The sequence below is a fragment of the Bufo bufo genome, chromosome 1 (assembly GCF_905171765.1).
Source record: "Bufo bufo chromosome 1, aBufBuf1.1, whole genome shotgun sequence".
Taxonomy (NCBI): domain Eukaryota; kingdom Metazoa; phylum Chordata; class Amphibia; order Anura; family Bufonidae; genus Bufo; species Bufo bufo.
This window is the reverse complement of record NC_053389.1, coordinates 110,413,806-110,431,390: the sequence shown is the minus strand read 5'-3', so window position 1 is coordinate 110,431,390 and position 17,585 is coordinate 110,413,806.

Sequence of the window (17,585 nt, the reverse complement as noted above, 5' to 3'; positions counted from 1 at the left end):
CCTCTAATTGGCCTATTTTATCTTTTATTCCACGGGAGTGATCTAATAAATTGAAACAACACATCCCTGCGAACGCTGAGAGAGCATCCTACACCATGTTGGAGCAATAAATAGTCAATAGTTGCCCTATTCTGCAGGATAGCCTTTCCATACGATTGTATATCCAGCAGCATATCTTGCAGAACTGCACTAGTGATATTTATCTGTTTTACCATAAAACAGGCAAGTTTTGATATTGTCCTGTGGTTATATATGGCCAACCCTGGTACTTCTATCAAAGATACCCCTAAACTCATATATTCTGATCTAGAGAGGAGATTCACATTATAATCACAATTTTCTGGTAACTGTAGGGAAGTGTCTCTCGTGTGTCGTATCTGCATTGCTGGGAATAGTGGTATCATTGCTAATGTCAGCCTGGCTATTGTACAGGGTCCCTCTGTAATATTGGCCGGTATGTACGTGTAACTAGTATTCCCACAGGCCAATACCCATCCTGCTGGTAGAGGTACATGTTTGTCTAGGGATGGTACTGTTTTTGTAATATTACATTGCATATTTTTTTCTGATACTATCTTTTTACAACTACCTAAATCTCTTATCACAAATATTTGGCTTAGTCTTATTCTGCATTTTTGCTTGTATGCAGGGAGGCAATAGTGTCTCATCACAGGTGAAATTATAACATATTTCTGCTGCTGTGACAAGACCTGTAATTATTTCTATCATATTACTCTGCAGAGTCTCATATGTAGGACAGTCATAACAAGCATGATAAGGATTTACATATCCATATTTAACATCATGATCCTCCATATCTGCGTCATTCCATTGGGAACGTAGGAGCTCCGTCAATACATCTAGTGGGGTGGGGACCGCTACCAGACATGTCTCCAAAATGTTAGATGCCGATAAAGTGGTTCGGAGACAAAAGTCAGTTAAGTTCAGAGTTTTGGCCAGGTACAGCCATAAGTTCTCCTTTGTCTTGCATAGACTGTCTTCCCCTCTGCATTCTGTTTCCAGGTATATCTGTCTGTTCCACAGCCATGGGACAGTAAGTAGGAGACACAAAATTACAATTATTAAGGCACTACATCTCAGCCATCTCGAGGAATTTCCCGACTGCGTCATCTTGTTGGGGGTCAAGGCTGTCTGCCTCCGTTAGTACCCCTTCTGTATCTTCTTCGAGGTCAAGGCTGTCTGCCTCCGTTAGTACCTCTCTTTTCTTCACCAACTTAATCCTTGTGGCGTGGATCCACGTGGGCGATTGTTCAGTGAGGACTGCTGTTCTGGTGATCACGACTACCTCGGTGGGTTGTCCGTAGGTGAAACTTCCTGGTTCCTTTCCCTTCTTTAAGATCTTGATCATCACCTGGTCGCCTATCCGGAATGGACGGGTTGATTCCTGTGAAAGAGAAGGAGACTTACAAGCCACTTATTCTTCAGTTTTACTGAGGACTTTGATCAGATTAGTAACATACTCCTCCCTGATCAGGTCCAAGTCCCCTTCCTGTACTACCAGGGGGCGTCTTGCCCATGGTGTGGGGAAAGGCCTACCCATGAGTATCTCAATGCTGTTTATGTCCTACTCTGTGGAAATGTGCTACTTAAGATGGAAGCACTGTATTGGGGGAATGCATAACTTCCCCTCTTCGCAGACTAATCCTATCTCAGGATTTTTCTGCAATACTGGATAACACCAGTCTTGCTGTTCCTGTTCAGTGGCATACCACTGAAGATCAGTAAGCATTTGCAACATCTCAGGGGTTGGAGGTGCCAAACATGGCATCTCCCAATGGTTATACAAACCTGTGAGGTTGCATTTGGCCACCTTAACTGCCAGCGCATTGCCCTGTGAGACATGATCCTTACCATCTGCTGCCGTAAATCCTCTCCTCTGCCAGATCATACCATGGTCCCACACTACCCCATGTGTGTACCTACTCTCAGTATAAATGGTGACAGGTCTATCAGCATGTAGAATACATGTCCTAGTGAGTGCAATAAGCTCAGCTGCCTGCTGTGTTGAGTGCGGATGTCCTTGAGTAGGCCTACAACATCATGAGTGGTGTGCAAAATGGTGTAACGTCACATTGTGAAAGGAGTTGCCAACTCTACCATCATAGCACAGGCTGCAAGAGAACACAGACATGCCGGCATCCCCTGGACAGAGGTGGGCATTACCTTTGAGAAAAACACACAAGGACGCAACTTGCCTCCGTTTTCTTGTGTCAGTACACCCGCCATGGTTTTACAATTTTGGCGTGCAAACATGTGGAAGGGCATATTATAGTCAGGGAGGCCCAGCCCTGGACTCGACATGAGCGAACATTTCACATAATCAAATGCATTGTACATTTCAGAAGACCATTTAATCAAATCTGGATTTCCATCCAGAGTGGCTTGCCTCAAAACATTGTCAATAGTGGGAGCAATCAGTAATCCATTGTCTACCGTTTATCATACCAATGAAAGATAACATTTCCTTCTTGGTGTGCGGGGCGACAAAACCCGCAATAGACTGGACTCTTTCTGCGCTGATTCTCCGTTCACCTTTTGTGAGGACAAAGCCCAAGTATTCAACCTGCATTTTACACCATTGCATTTTCTTAAGTGTCACTTAGTGACCATATCCTGACAATCATTATAACAGTGATAAACCATCCTGAATGCTGGCCTCCGCTGACATGCTACACAGTAACAAATCATCGACATATTGCAGCAGCACAGAACCTTGGGGGGATGTACCATGGCTTTAACATCGCTTGGAGGACTATGCTGTACACTACAGGTGAATCAGCATATCCCTGGGGTCTGCACCAGGTCAGTTGGCGTCTGTCAAAGGAAAAAGCAAAAAGTAGTCTGGTTATCTTATCAACTGGGATAGAAAAGAAAGCATTTTTCAGATCTATCACACTGAACCAAACAGCGTCTGCTGGAATGGCAGATAATGATTAAGTGACATCAGGTACAACAGGGGCTATAGGCACAATGATGTTGTTGATGGCCCTTAAATCCTGTACAAAGCGGGTAGTACCATCTGCCTTTGTCACTAGATTCACGGGCGTGCTGTAGGGTGAAATCACCTCTTCCAGGATTACCTTTTGTAGGAATTCCTTTATCATTGGCCTAAGTCCATCAAGTTTCTCTTTTTACAGCAGGTATTGTTTCTGGAACACTGAGATGACACCTGGTTTCACAGTAGCTGTGTAATGTGTGCAATCTATGAATCCTGTGTCATATTAATTTGAGGACCATAATGCAGGGTTAATGTTATTCTGGGTGGTCCTGTATGTTTGCAAGAATCAGTGGCACTGGTGTAGAGACTGGAATGAGACCTGAGTGTACTCTTATGTCCTGATTCTTTGCTGATACCTGCAAGTCAAGCTTAATGAACAAATCTCTCCCTAATAGGCTGACTGGGCAATCTAGTATAATGCTAAATACATGACATGATGTATTCCCTGTCCATGGTTTCTACTGGTAAGTAATCTGTTCTGTATGTCCTTGTCAGTACCCCATTTATTCCCATAGAGGGCTCACATTTCCTTCCTCTCATTCTGAGTCACCTAATCCACCCCTTTTGGTGGACGCTTTGGTCTGTCTTCTGTTCTGCCATTAGTATCTTAGCTGTCCATACGAGCAGAGCTCTGATGTTAAGCACAACACTTAACATGTAACATGTAACTGCAAACATTGAAACAAACAGATCTGACAATACAGACATGAACACACAAAGGGCCCATAAAAACTTTTCATTGAAATAAAAATGTACTGCTTGATCAATACTGTTGGTACCAATAAAAACCCAAAAACTTCCAAGAAAATAAAATAAAATTCTCAATGCGCATATTATATGAAAACAAATACCATACTCCATACGCATTCATATACATTTTCATGTACTCATCTTCACAAACCAGCTCATAACCACGCCCTTACACATAAAATATGAATTGCACACACAGCTCTGCTACGTACATACAACTCAGAGCCACACCCATTCACATTCCACTGAATCATGTATCTTTCACCCAATCACACAATCTCTTTGTTACATTCTAAAATTTGCAGCACAGACAAACACAGCTTTCCGGGAAGCAGATATTCATACCACACCCAGAATTGCTGATGGTCTGTCACTGTAAAACAATATACATGCTAATCATACAGTCATTTTGTTAAAATTAACAAATCATCTTATATGCCATGTAGTTTTTTTGTTTAGTGTTATACACATCGCCCCTTATTCTATATAACTATGCCTTCTACTTCCTCTTGTCTTGCGTCTCTTATTTCAGGAGTGTTCAAACAGGGGAAGTAAAGCAATACATCAAGACGTTCAGCTGTACCACATGTTCCTCAAACTTTTACTCATATCTGAATAAGGACTTATTGGGTGCAACCTTAGATTGATACGAGTGGACACTTCCAATTAGCATCATCACTGCAGGCACATTTTAAACCATCGGAACATACAATTGGGAAAGATCTAATCCAATACTGGAGCCCTGTCTGGAATATCTTATAGATAACACAGGTTAGTATCTTCACATTCTGCTTATGCATTACCAATTAGCAGCCCCCCTCCCCCCTCAACCCCCATATGAAATTCCTGAGCAGAGGAGGGGGGTGAGATGGAAGGGGGCTCTCTCTGAAAACACATCTCAGACAGAACAGGAAGAAGTTATTATTTTTTTTTTTTGTGGGACTACAGGTGACATTTTGGAGTTTACTGCAGATGTGGTGGGGGGGGGATGCCTCATGGCAACTTCTTTGTTCTCTATAGGATTCAAAATCCTCCATCTTGAAATAAGAAATGCTGCTCATTTCATTTCTCTAACTTCAATTATCAATACACTTATGCATTAACTATCCATCTTTTAGTGCTGTAATCTCTAATTCTAGGACTATAAATCGTCACTATTTAAACACACACAGATCATTAGGGCAACAAAACTTAACCAGTTCATTTCTGAAAGTTTAACACAAGCCCTTTCTAATTGCAAACACTGAGACACTTTTTCCCTTGCCATGAATTAACTTCCTGACTCTGCTGTGTTTTGTCACTCACTATAGCCCCCCTTCACAATCACAGGAGCTCTGATGTAACCAGTCTGTAAGCTTCTAACAGCTTTTTGCAGCTTTTCATGCTTGTTGCCAGCCGGGCATAACATTCTGTTTCACATTTTAACTGTCAATTCTCACATCTTGCCCAATTGTCTACTCATGTGTTAACTAGGAAATAATTTGTGGGACTAGACCGTGCAACAAAGTTTACATGTTGGCAGTGATAGAAACAGAATGATTTCAAAGCGGGATGCGACCGTAAACTTACCACCCGGCCAACATCTCACACAGACAGATAATCTTAATACTTCTAAAATACTTATACTATATATACATAAGAGTTAATTCAAGCTTGTATCCTTCTGTTCCCGGAACAGATATCCTTATATAGTGCACTATCTCTTAACGATATGGACTTACTAAGCCTCTTATAATCAACATTTTTACCTAACGATATGGACGCTATGATATGAGCCGCTTAAAATCAACATTTGCGTGTCCCAGACATCTGAATTCACTGAATTCATAAATAGATGGTTCGACTTACTTGAATGGGATTTTTGGTCATTGCTCCAGGTCCAAGAGGACAAAAATTGATGTCCTTCACTGTAGACCTGAAGAGGACCCTCCCAATCCCGGAAACCGAGCCCCCAGAACTGTTAGGAAAATTTACTCTCTTTTACCTAACTTGTCCCTGTCTTCAGATTTCGGCGATCAGCTTGAATTAAGTCTAACCGGTACCGGGAGAATGAACTAGATTGACCAGATGAACACATGTCTATTTCCAATCCATTCTGGTTTATTCACAGCTGGCAAACAGTTTTAATAGAGGGGGTTGAGCTTTCTTTACATCCAATCATATGTTAGCATTAGTATTTGACCAATAGTATGGTCACACATAAGCTCTGCATTAACGTAATAGCTGACTCATAGTAACAGCATTTGACCAATCAGGTATATACACATGAGCTAGCAGAAACTTGAGCCAGATGACCTTATATGGCTTGGACTGTTCATACTTTCAAACTAAGGAATGTATGACTTCCTTGAAACAGTTTAAGGAAGTGTCTCACATTCCATAGGGGGAAGGGAGGTTTTGTAGTGCACTAACCAAATGTAATACACGTGGCTAAATGAGACAAAATGGAGTCACATATTTCCCATCAGGGGCCCTATTTACTGGCACGATATGGGGGGCACTATCGATAAGAGGGGAAGCACTATGGGGGCCCTATATACTGGCACAATATGGACGGGCACTATGGAGAAGAGGGGAAGCACTATGTTTGCTCTATATACTGGCACAATATGGAGGGGGCACTATGGAGAAGAGGGGAAGCACTATGGGGACCCTATATACTGGCACAATATGGGGGGGCACTATGGAGAAGAAGGGAAGCACTATGCGGGCCCTATATATTGGCACAATATGGGGGGCCACTATGGAGAAGAGGGGAAGCACTATGGGGTCCCTATATACTGGCACAATAAGGGGGGCACTATGGAGAAGAGGGGACGCATCTACTGGGGGCCTTATATACTGGCACTCATTATGTGGGGCTCTATGGAGAAGTGGGGGGGAAGAGTACTATGGGGGCATTATATAGGGGCATTTAATACTGGCAACCATTTTGGTGCCACTATGGGGAGAGGAGCATTATGGGGGCATCTATGTGGGGCAGTCTATAGGGGCATTTTATACTGGCACATTATGGAGGACACTATGGGGACAGGGGAGGAGCACTATGGGGCATCTTCTGGGGGCACTATATAGGAGTATTTTATACTGTCACAAATTATAGGGGCACTATGGGCTCCTAAACTCAACTGGGGGCACTAAGTATTTTTTCTAGTGGCACACATTACGGGTTATTGGAACACATGAGGGGGACATTGGCTCCACTGGGGGCACTAAGATGTTTGTTTGTTTTTGTCTTTTTTTACTGACACACAACGGGACATTTTTTGCACTGGCGCACACTATAAATAGAATTATTACTACCAGGGGCATTATGGTGGGCTTTATTACAGCTGGGGACTATGGGAGCATTATTACCGTACTTCTGGGACACAATTACTGTTGGGGGCACTGTAGGAGCACTATTACTACTAAGTGCACTCTGGCACAGAATTATCACTATTGTTGGGATTTTTGGGAGCACTATTACTGTAGGGGCACCCTGGCACAGTATCAGCTTAGCACAGTTATTTTTGGGGGACATTATGGTTACACTATTAGTGTCAGGGACACTATTTGCTGGGTGCAGTCATTTTTTAGAGCATTGTGTTCCAATAATTATTGAAGGGGGCGCTATCTGTGTGTAACTAGTCATTTCAGCGGGTTTATCAGTTTATGCAGTATAGTTTTGGGGGTGCATGATGGGATGTTGAGAAGGTGGGGGGATGATGGAAAAGTAGAAAACTAAGATGTCAAATTCTGCAGAGAGAAGAGATGGCTGAAAGAAATCATCATGGCGGTCTGGTCTGTATGGAGAAGATAAAGAAAGAGAACATCTACATCAAAGGAGACATCACTGGATGTAAGAGGTATGTGGGGCTGTATTGGGCTACTTTCACAACTGCGTTAGTGATTCTGGCAGGCTGTTCCAGCTGAGAACAGCCTGCCGGAATTCACTGGAGCCGGCACTGCAGACTGAATGCCCGCCGCCCCCATCAACTACAATGGGGTACGGCAGAGATCCACCCACAATCGGGGGGGGGGGGGCGCATTTTTGATGTTCGCCCTGTTGGTAAATTTCCCTAGAAACTGCCCTAAAGAGACGCAGGCCTCTACATAACTTTGGCGGATCCACTGCCGCTTCTTAATGTAAGACAGCTTCCTAGCTGTTTTACATTTAGACCATTTTCTACACCTAAAACAGGCGTAGAAAATGATGAATGAAACGGTCCTGCCAGCCCTTCCCTGCCCGCTTTTTTTTAGACCTGGCTTGAGCGAGGAAAAGTCAGATTGTGGCACAAAGGACCTTTGCACAGCAATTTGTGCCAGAAAAACACCTAATATAGGCGTATTTCTGGTTAATAAATGACCCCCTTAGTTCTTAGATTATACCTCCCAGCCCTCCTGGGATCGAGGGACAGCCATTGACATCTGGAACTGTCCCACCAAATATAGGACGGTTGGGAGGAATGGTGTCATGGCCTATGGTGTACGCTGTGACACTGTTGCCACACTTGCGGTTGCCTGCGGCAACGTGTTGCTGTGAGAGCATGCGGTGGCAGTGTCTTGGCCTTCTGGGTGATTGCCATGACATGGTTGCCACGCATGCTGTTGCCGGTGGTTACGTGGTTTGGTATGCTTGTGTGTGCACTTCCCCTTTAAGTGGCTTCCTTCCTCTGTCTGGTGTTGGTAGGGTTAACTCCCTTCCTAGTATTTTGTGAACACTGGGTTTATGTGGGTGTGGGTGTGGCTGCTTGGGCTATTTAGCCTCTGCTGGATGCCTGAAGCTGGGGGTTCCTCCAGCCTTGGTGTATGCTGGTGGTTCTCTGTTCCTGGCTTTTTCAATCTGTCCAGTGAGGGCCACCCTTGTGGTCATCAATGTTATCCCAGTGTCTCCTTCCCTTCCTGTCCCTATTTGTATGGAGTGGGTTAAGTTCAGGGTGTTTGTATGTCCAGTTTGGTGTTACATGTTTGGTGTCATGTTTGCTAGACATTCCCCTGTCTTATGTTTATTGCACCTATGGATGTCCTCGGTCCCTGTGTGGTTTGTGGTGTGTGCTGTGTCCTCTAATATTGGTGTGGACACCAGCACTTGTGCACAGGTTCCAGTCAGTGTGTCTGTGGCAGGTAAGTGTGTTATGGGTTTCGCTTACCTGCCATCTCAATAGCTGTATGTGTTCCCCTCTCCTTGCAGCCTGGCCTCAGATAGAGTCTCCTGTTCCTCCATGACTGGGATGAACAGGTCGTCTCTTCCCTGCTCCTTGGTGAGGGATTACCAGTGCGACTTAGGGTCTCTAGGAATCCTGTGTATGAGTCGTCCTACCATCGGGGTCCGCTCATACGGTGAGGAGTCAGGGAGAGGATTAGGGACGCGGTAGGAGGTGACCTGCTCCCTTATTGCTCCTTTTGGCCAGGCTGATCCTCTTTTACCCTTTGACACCACACGGTGGGGGGTTTCCCCGACTCCCCGCCGTGACAAATGGTTTTGGTACATTTTTCTGAGCTACAGCCAAAGGGTGTATTTACATGGGACATTTAGGTCGGGGTCACACTTGACTAATTTTCTTGTGGTAAATATACAGATTTGTACAGCACCAGCAATGTGGATGACAAATTCTGAATTCTCATCCACACTGTATATACAAAAAACACACATATATAAGTACCAGGGCTTTATTGCAACACATGATGCAGCATCACTAGATCTTGTGGGAGAATAGAACTGGTCAGTCTTCTGAATCAGCACAAGTCTGTCCTCCTTCTTCCGGTCTTCTCCCCAAACAGTAGGGTGTCCTTGTCATCATAATCAGTTGTAACACTACCAAACCACAGGGGAAACACGTGAGGCTACGGCGGACCGATGAGTGCAATAGTTAATGTACACACGGTTAGCAGATGCCTCCCTGATCTGGCGTACAGTGGATGGGAAGACAGCACGAAATCCTCCGGGGCACTCTCTGTTGCAGGGAACACCAGCCAGAAGTTGGTTGAGGTGCCCTTGATGGTAATTGGTGTTTAAGGTGCTTTGGTGGCTGGGCCCCTGGTTCGTGACGACAGCACCACTAGGTGCAAATGTTGAGTGTAGTAGTTGAAATGATGAGGAGTCAGTTGTTATCAAACAGTTGAACATTTACTAAGTCTATTGTCTCAAGGCAGAACAGTCCATCAATAAAGTGCATTCATATAAGACCAGTAATGATTCAGATATTAAGGTAATGGTAATCCTTATATCAGGTTTAGGCAATTGTCAGTTAAGGAGTTTTCTTTTGGGTTGACACTTTACAGGAAAGACTTCTGTAATTATTAAGTCCAAACTATATCACACTGGTACTAAATACGCTGTTTTATACTTATCTTGAGCTATCCAATAAGGGCATTCCCCTCACGGCAGGCATCAGTCTTCTGCGTCATTATTTGCAGGATGCTCTCCTGAAGTAATCAGGGTTTTAGGTTTCCACTATATCCTGGAAGGCTTCTAGTGAATAAGGATAATTCTGCGCACTAATTATCCATTCGTGTCCCGGCACTTAGAAAGTTGCTCTCCGGAACTTGTGCTGATAAGGTCATAAGTAGAGTTGAGCGAACCCGAACTTTAGGATTTTTGGACCCCGGACCCGAACCCGAACTTTTCAGTAAAACTTTAGGTTCGGGTTCGGTGTTCGGCAAGTTAATGGCGCTTTTTGAAAGGCTGCAGAGCAGTCAATCAACAAGCGTTTTACTCTTGTGCCCTTAGAAGCTATCACAGCCATGCCTACTAATGGCATGGCTGTGATTGGCCAGTGCAGCATGTGACCCAGCCTCTATATAAGCTGGAGTCACGTAGCGCTGCACATCACTTTGCTCTGATTAGTGTAGGGAGAGGATGCTGCTGCTGTGAGGGAGAGAATAGGACAGAATCTTTAATCTGAAGTGCTTGTTAACTCAGCGATCTACCTAGATTTTGTTTTGTGGGTGCAGTGCACAATCTTGCCCTGAGCCCAGTGACCCAGAAAAATTACTTTTATCCGTCTGTTAGTTAGGTGGGCGGCGGCGGCCATTTTATGCAAGTTAAAAAAGCACCCCTTTTTGGCAATACCCTCCATCTGGGGCCTATGCAGCATTAGTCAGTGTGAAAGCTTGAAATACTGCAATAATTTTCTTGGTTTTAAAAAACACCCTTTTTGGGCAAAATACTAAATTTTACAGCCCTTGCTGCATCAGAAACATAGAAACATATAATGTGTTGGCAGATAAGAACCATTTGGCCCATCTTGTCTGCCCAATATACTGAATACTATGAATAGCCCCTGTCCCTATCTTATATGAAGGATGGCCTTATGCCTATCCCATGCATGCTTAAACTCCTTCACAGTATTTGCAGTTACCACTTCTGCAGGAAGGCTATTCCATGCATCCACTACTCTCTCAGTAAAGTAATACTTCCTGATATTACTTTTCAACCTTTGCCCCTCTAATTTAAAACTCTTGTAGCAGTTTTTCTTCTTTTAAATATTCTCTCCTCTTTTACCTTGTTGATTCCCTTTCTATCCCCTCTGTCTCGTCTTTCTTCCAAGCTATACATGTTAAGGTCCTTTAATCTTTCCTGGTAAGTTTTATCCTGCAATCCATGTACTAGTTTAGTAGCTCTTCTCTGAACTCTCTCCAAAGTATCAATATCCTTCTGGAGATATGGTCTCCAGTACTGCGCACAATACTCCAAATGAGGTCTCACTAGTGCTCTGTAGAGCGGTATGAGCACCTCCCTCTTTCTACTGGTAATGCCTCTCCCTATACACCCAAGCATTCTGCTAGCATTTCCTGCTGCTCTATGAAATTGTCTGCCTACCTTTAAGTCTTCTGAAATAATGACCCTAAATCCCTTTCCTCAGATACCGAGGTTAGGACTGTATCACTGATAAAGTGGGAAATACAAGCGTTAGATACTACTGTCATATTCTGTTAGTAAAAAAAACCACCCATTTTGGGCAATACCCTACTTCTGGGGCCTATGCTGCATTTGTTAGTGTGACATACAAGCTAGAAATACTGCAATGATATTCTGGGTTTAAAAAAACACCCATTTTGAGCAAAATACTAAATTTGCGGCCTTTGCTGCATCTGTCAGTGTGAAATACACGCGTTAGGTACTGCTGTTATATTCTGTTATAAAAAAAACACCCATTTTGGGCCAAATACTAAATTTGCGGCCTTGGCTGCATCTGTCAGTGTGAAATACACGCTTTAGATACCGGTGTTCTATTCTGTTATTAAAAAAACACCCATTTTGGGCAAGATCCAAAATTAGCGGAGAATGAGGAGAGCGTTGAATAAGGGACGTTGTCCCGGTCGTGGTGCTGCTGGTGGAGCTCCTGTTGCAGGGAGAGGATGTGGTCGATCTGTGCCAGCTACACGCACAAGTGAAACACATTCCCCAGGTGCGTGTAGGCCACAGAACCTTCAGCGTTATTTGGTCGGGCCTAATGCGGCTCTACGAATGGTGAGGCCAGAACAAGTACAGGCGATAGTAGATTGGGTTGCTGACAGTGCCTTCAGTTCCTTCACATTGTCTCCCACCTAGTCTCCTGCAGCCGATGTCCATCAGTCTTTCACCTCACCCCCTTGCAAATCAGCCAAGCAGTCTGAGCCCCAAGTCATGCAGCAGTCTCTTCTGCTTTTTGATGACTCTGCTAGCAGAGTTTGCCAGGGCCATCCAGATATCCCTGCTCCAGAAGTGGAAGAGATTGAGTGCACCGATGCCCAACCACTTATGTTTCAAGATGAGTACATGGGAGGACCACCGCAGCACGTCTCGGATGATGACGAAACACAGGTGCCAACTGCTGTGGCTTTCTGCAGTGTGCAGACCGACAAGGAGGGCAGGGGTGAAGACAGGGTGGAAGATGATGTGGAGGACGATGAGGTCCTCATCCCCACATGGAATCAAGGTCATGCGAGTGACCTGTGTAGTTCGGAGGAAAAGGCGGTGGTCGCACAGAGCCACCAGCACAGCAGAAGAGGGAGCAGGGTGCAAAAGCGGAGCGGCCGTCCCCTAGACAGTACGCCTGCTACTGCCCACCACAACAAGGGACCGAGCACACCAAAGCCAGCTCGAAGGAGTTCCCTGGCGTGGCAGCTCTTCAAACAATGTGCTGACGACAAGACACGAGTAGTTTGCACGCTGTGCAATCAGAGCCTGAAGTGAGGCATAAACGTTATCAACCTGAGCACAACCTGCATGACCAGGCATCTAAGTGCAAAGCACGAGCTGCAGTGGAGTAGACACCTCAAAAACCAAGAAAGGTCTCTGGCTCCTCCTGCTTCCTCTTCTGCTGCAGTCTCGGCCCCTTCATCTACCTCTGGGGTGACAGTGCCACCTGCCACCCCGCAAACAGAGGATCTGCCAGCAACACCACCACCTGGGTCACCAAGCATCTCCACAATGTCCCACAGAAGCGTTCAGCTCTCCATCTCCCAAACACTGGAGCGGAAGTGGAAGTACCCCACTACCCACCCGCGATCCCTGGCCCTGAATGCCAGCATTTAAAAATTACTGTCCTTTGAAATGCTGTCATTCCGTCTGGTGGAGACGAAGAGTTTTAAAAGCCTTATGGCGGTGGCTGTCCCACAGTACGTCGTACCCAGCCGACACTACTTTTCCAGGCGAGCCATCCCTTCCCTGCACAACCAAGTGGGGGACAAAATCAGGTGTGCACTGCGCAACGCCATCTGTGGCAAGGTGCACCTCATTACGGATACGTGGACCAGTAAGCACGGTCAGGGACGTTATATCTCAATAACAGCTCACTGGGTAAATGGAGTGGCGACTGGGCCTGAGGCGGATAGCAGTTTGGCGCATGTCCTTTCACCACCGAGGATTACAGGGCGCTTCTATTTGCCTCCTGTTGCTTCCTCCTCTTACTCCGCTTCCTCATCCTCTACCAGCTCCTCATCCGGTCAGCACCTTCACCACCAACTTCAGCACAGCCAGGGGTAAACAGCAGGCAGTTTTAAAACATCTGTTTGGGGGACAAACCTCACACCGCGCAGGAGCTGTGGACTGGCCTTGAACAACAGACCGATGAGTGGTTGGTGCCAGTGAGCCTCAAGCCCAGCCTGGTGGTGTGCGATAATGGGCGAAATCTCGTAGCAGCTCTGGGACTAGCCGGTTTGACGCACATCCCTTGCCTGGCGCATGTGCTGAATTTGGTGGTGCAGAGGTTCCTTAAAAATTACCCCGATATGTCAGAGCAGCTGCAGAAAGTGCGGGCCGTCTGTGCGCGCTTTCGGCGTTCTCACCCTGCTGCTGCTCGCCTGTCAGCGCTGCAGCGTAACTTCGGCCTTCCCGCTCACCGCCTCATATGCGACGTGCCCACAAGGTGGAACTCCACCTTGCACATGCTGACCAGACTGTGCAAGCAGCAGCAGGCGATAGTGGAGTTTCAGCTGCAGCACGCACGGGTGAGTCGCTCTGCGGAACAGCACCACTTCACCACCAATGACTGGGCCTCCAGCGCGTTTTGAGTACTCCACCAACATGACCAGTGCCGATAATGCCGTTCTCAGCGTTACTATCCCACTTCTATGCCTACTTGAAAAAACGCTTCTGGCGATGATGGAAGAGGATGTGGCACAGGAGGAGGAGGAGGAAGAGGGATCAATTCATAGGGTTTCCCGTTTCCGGACAGTCATTCACAAGTGGCTCCAAGGGTGGGTTCCTGCACCCACAAACGCCAGGTACACAATTGTCCAGCCAGGGCACAGTTCTGGAGGATGACAAGGTGGAGGATGAGAAGATGGAGGAGGAGGAACCGTGTTCACAGCAGGGTGGCACCCAAACCAGCTCATGGCCATCACTGGTGCGTGGCTGGGGGGGATACAGAGGACACAGACGATACACCTCCCACAGAGGACAGCTTTTCGTTGCCTCTGGGCAGCCTGGCACATATGAGCGATTACATGCTGCAGTGTCTCCGCAATCACCGCCGAGTTGCCCACATTCTAACTTGTGCTGATTACTGGGTGGCCACGCTGCTGGATCCCTGTTACAAGGACAACGTACCGTCCTTAAAGGGAACCTGTCATGTGGATATTTGATTATAATCTAACTAATTATATACAATCATTATAACTACTAAAAAGTACCTTAGATGTATTCACTTACTGGTGTGACAGATGGTTAACTCATAATATACACACAAAGATGCCGCATGTTAATGAGCTGATTTGAGTCCAGCGTGATGTCATTGAGTCCAGCGTATATTTAAGGCTACTTTCACACTTGCGTTCGGAGCGGATCCGTCTGGTGTCTGCACAGACGGATCCGCTCCTATAATGCAAACGATGGTATCCATTCAGAACTGATCCGTCTGCATTATATTTCAGAAAAAAATCTAAGTCTAAAAGTTAGTCAGACGGATCCGTCCTGACTTTGCATTGAAAGTCAATGGGGGACGGATCCGTTTGAAATTGCACCATATTGTGTCAACTTCAAACGGATCCGTCCCTATTGACTTACATTGTAAGTCTGGACGGATCCGTTTGGTTCCGCACGGCCAGGCGGACACCCGAACGCTGCAAGCTGCGTTCGGGTGTCCGCCTGCTGAGCAGAACGGAGGCGAAACTGAGCCATACTGATGCATTCTGAGCGGATCCTTATCCACTCAGAATGCATTGGGTCTGTACGGATCCGTTCGGGGCCACTTGTGAGAGCCTTCAAACGGAACTCACAAGCGGAACCCCGAACGCAAGTGTGAAAGTAGCCAAATTCAGAGCTATAGCCACTCCCCTGCTTACCTGCTGCTGATTCATATGGAAAAAAACTGTCAATCAGCAGCAGGTAGGCAGGGAGAGTCAGGAGCTCATGAATATTCAGGACTCATCATTATCAGCTAGAGCTTTTCAATACAAGATGTTGGCAGATTGACTGGGTCAATTAAAGAAAGTGTAGGAAATGGAAAGGCTGAGCACTCTCCACCTGGACCAGACAGAGATACAGACACAATGGATAGTGGTGACAATATTTATTACACCAAATGCAGATTCAACAATAAAATATAAAATACTAAAACAATGACGACTAACAGATAATAGAACAATAAATAGCACTCTAATTGGGAACAATTTGGAATAAGAACAGCATACTAAGTGTATAAACATGCAATAAAATTACATAAGGTAATGTAAAGAATAAAAAAATGAATGAATGAAGGTGCTGTAACAGATTCGAATGGCATATGCAACCTTTAAAATGGATAAAATCGATTAAAATTCGATATTCTGAAGGTTCGATGGATATTCGCCAATAAAATCTATTTGATTATTTAAATATATTCGACAAATATTCACATGAATAGGATGCAGTAATTGCACTTCTCAATAGCTTTCGATTGCCGTCTGACTAGAGCACACAGTGGCGTCCCACGTGGCTAACAGTGTCAGATCCGGCGGTACCTGGTTACGGTGGGTCAGCTGGAGCGGTTCAAGCAGATTTGCAGTCCCCGATAGAGATGTTCTCCAGTGGTCTTCCCAACTTATTCAGATATAGCGAATGTGTAGATAAAAGTTTCGCATTTAGCAGGACCCAGTAGGTTTTAGGTCAAAGTATTCGCTGTATGCCAGAGAGTCGAAAGTTCAACAAGGTAAAGATCCAATTCCAGGATGTGGGGGTCAAGGTATATTCATCAGCTGATGTGCGGGTCTTTGGAGTAACAAGACGCGTTTCGGGGTCTTTTCCTAGCCCCTTCCTCAGTGGTGGCCCGCAAAGGAAATCTGCCCCTTTTTATACCCAGCATCCTTTAAAATCCAATGAAACGAAAGTGTGGAATGGATCTGGTCGAATATAAATTCAGATATGGAGTAATCGAGATAACAACTCATATGAAGGAAAAAAGCACATTCAAAATATATCTTTATATAGCAGTTTTCAGCGATGATCTTATTTTACTATTTGCCATTGGATACTGCCATTATACCACCGTCTTTCCCCGAAAATAAGACATCCCCCGAAAATAAGACCTACCTCTAGTTTTGCCTCTTGCTGAAATATAAGGCATCCCCCCGAAAATAAGGCCTCCCCGATAATAAGGCCCCCCGGAATATAAGGTCCCAGAAGTTACTGCAAGGCATCTGACTCCTCCCGATCGTAGCGGCGGGCGCCGCCGCGCAGCTCACTGATTGGCCGCAGCACAGCCAGAGCTGTTCAGGCGGTGCGAGGTCTCTTTAAATCAGAGAGCCCGCGCCACTGCCAGGACAAGCTGCCGCCTGCTGCTCGGTCTGCCCTGACGGAGTCTGGCTGACTCACTGTCTAAATGTGAGTGAGTTGCGCAGGGCAGGAATCGGGCACATTGTGTGGAATCTGGCCGGCACGGACATACAGGGGTGACTGAGGTATGGGGGGGGGGGGGGGGGAATGTCTGATAAAGTGGTGGGGGATGTCTGGTGAAGGTGGGAGGGGGGAGAGACTAAATAATCCACTGTCCGCTGGCACAGGGGAGGGGGATCACTTAAAATGACACAGGGGGATCAGAGGGGGGAATCAAAATGACACAGGAGGATAAGAAAGGGTACTAAAATTGTAATCTTCCCTCAGATTCTCCTGTGTCATTTTGATTCTCCCCTCTGATCCCCCTGTGTCATGGAAAAATAAGACATCCCCTGAAAATAAGACCTAGCGCATCTTTGGGAGAAAAAATTAATATAAGACACTGTCTTATTTTCGGGGAAACAGGGTATGTAGATTCTCAGGTGCGGGTTTGGTGCGTTTTATAAAACGCAAATGCAATTCTTTCAGATGAGGTGCATTTTATTATCCCTCGCTGCTGTATACATACGTTATGTAGATTTATGTTCTATAACTCTT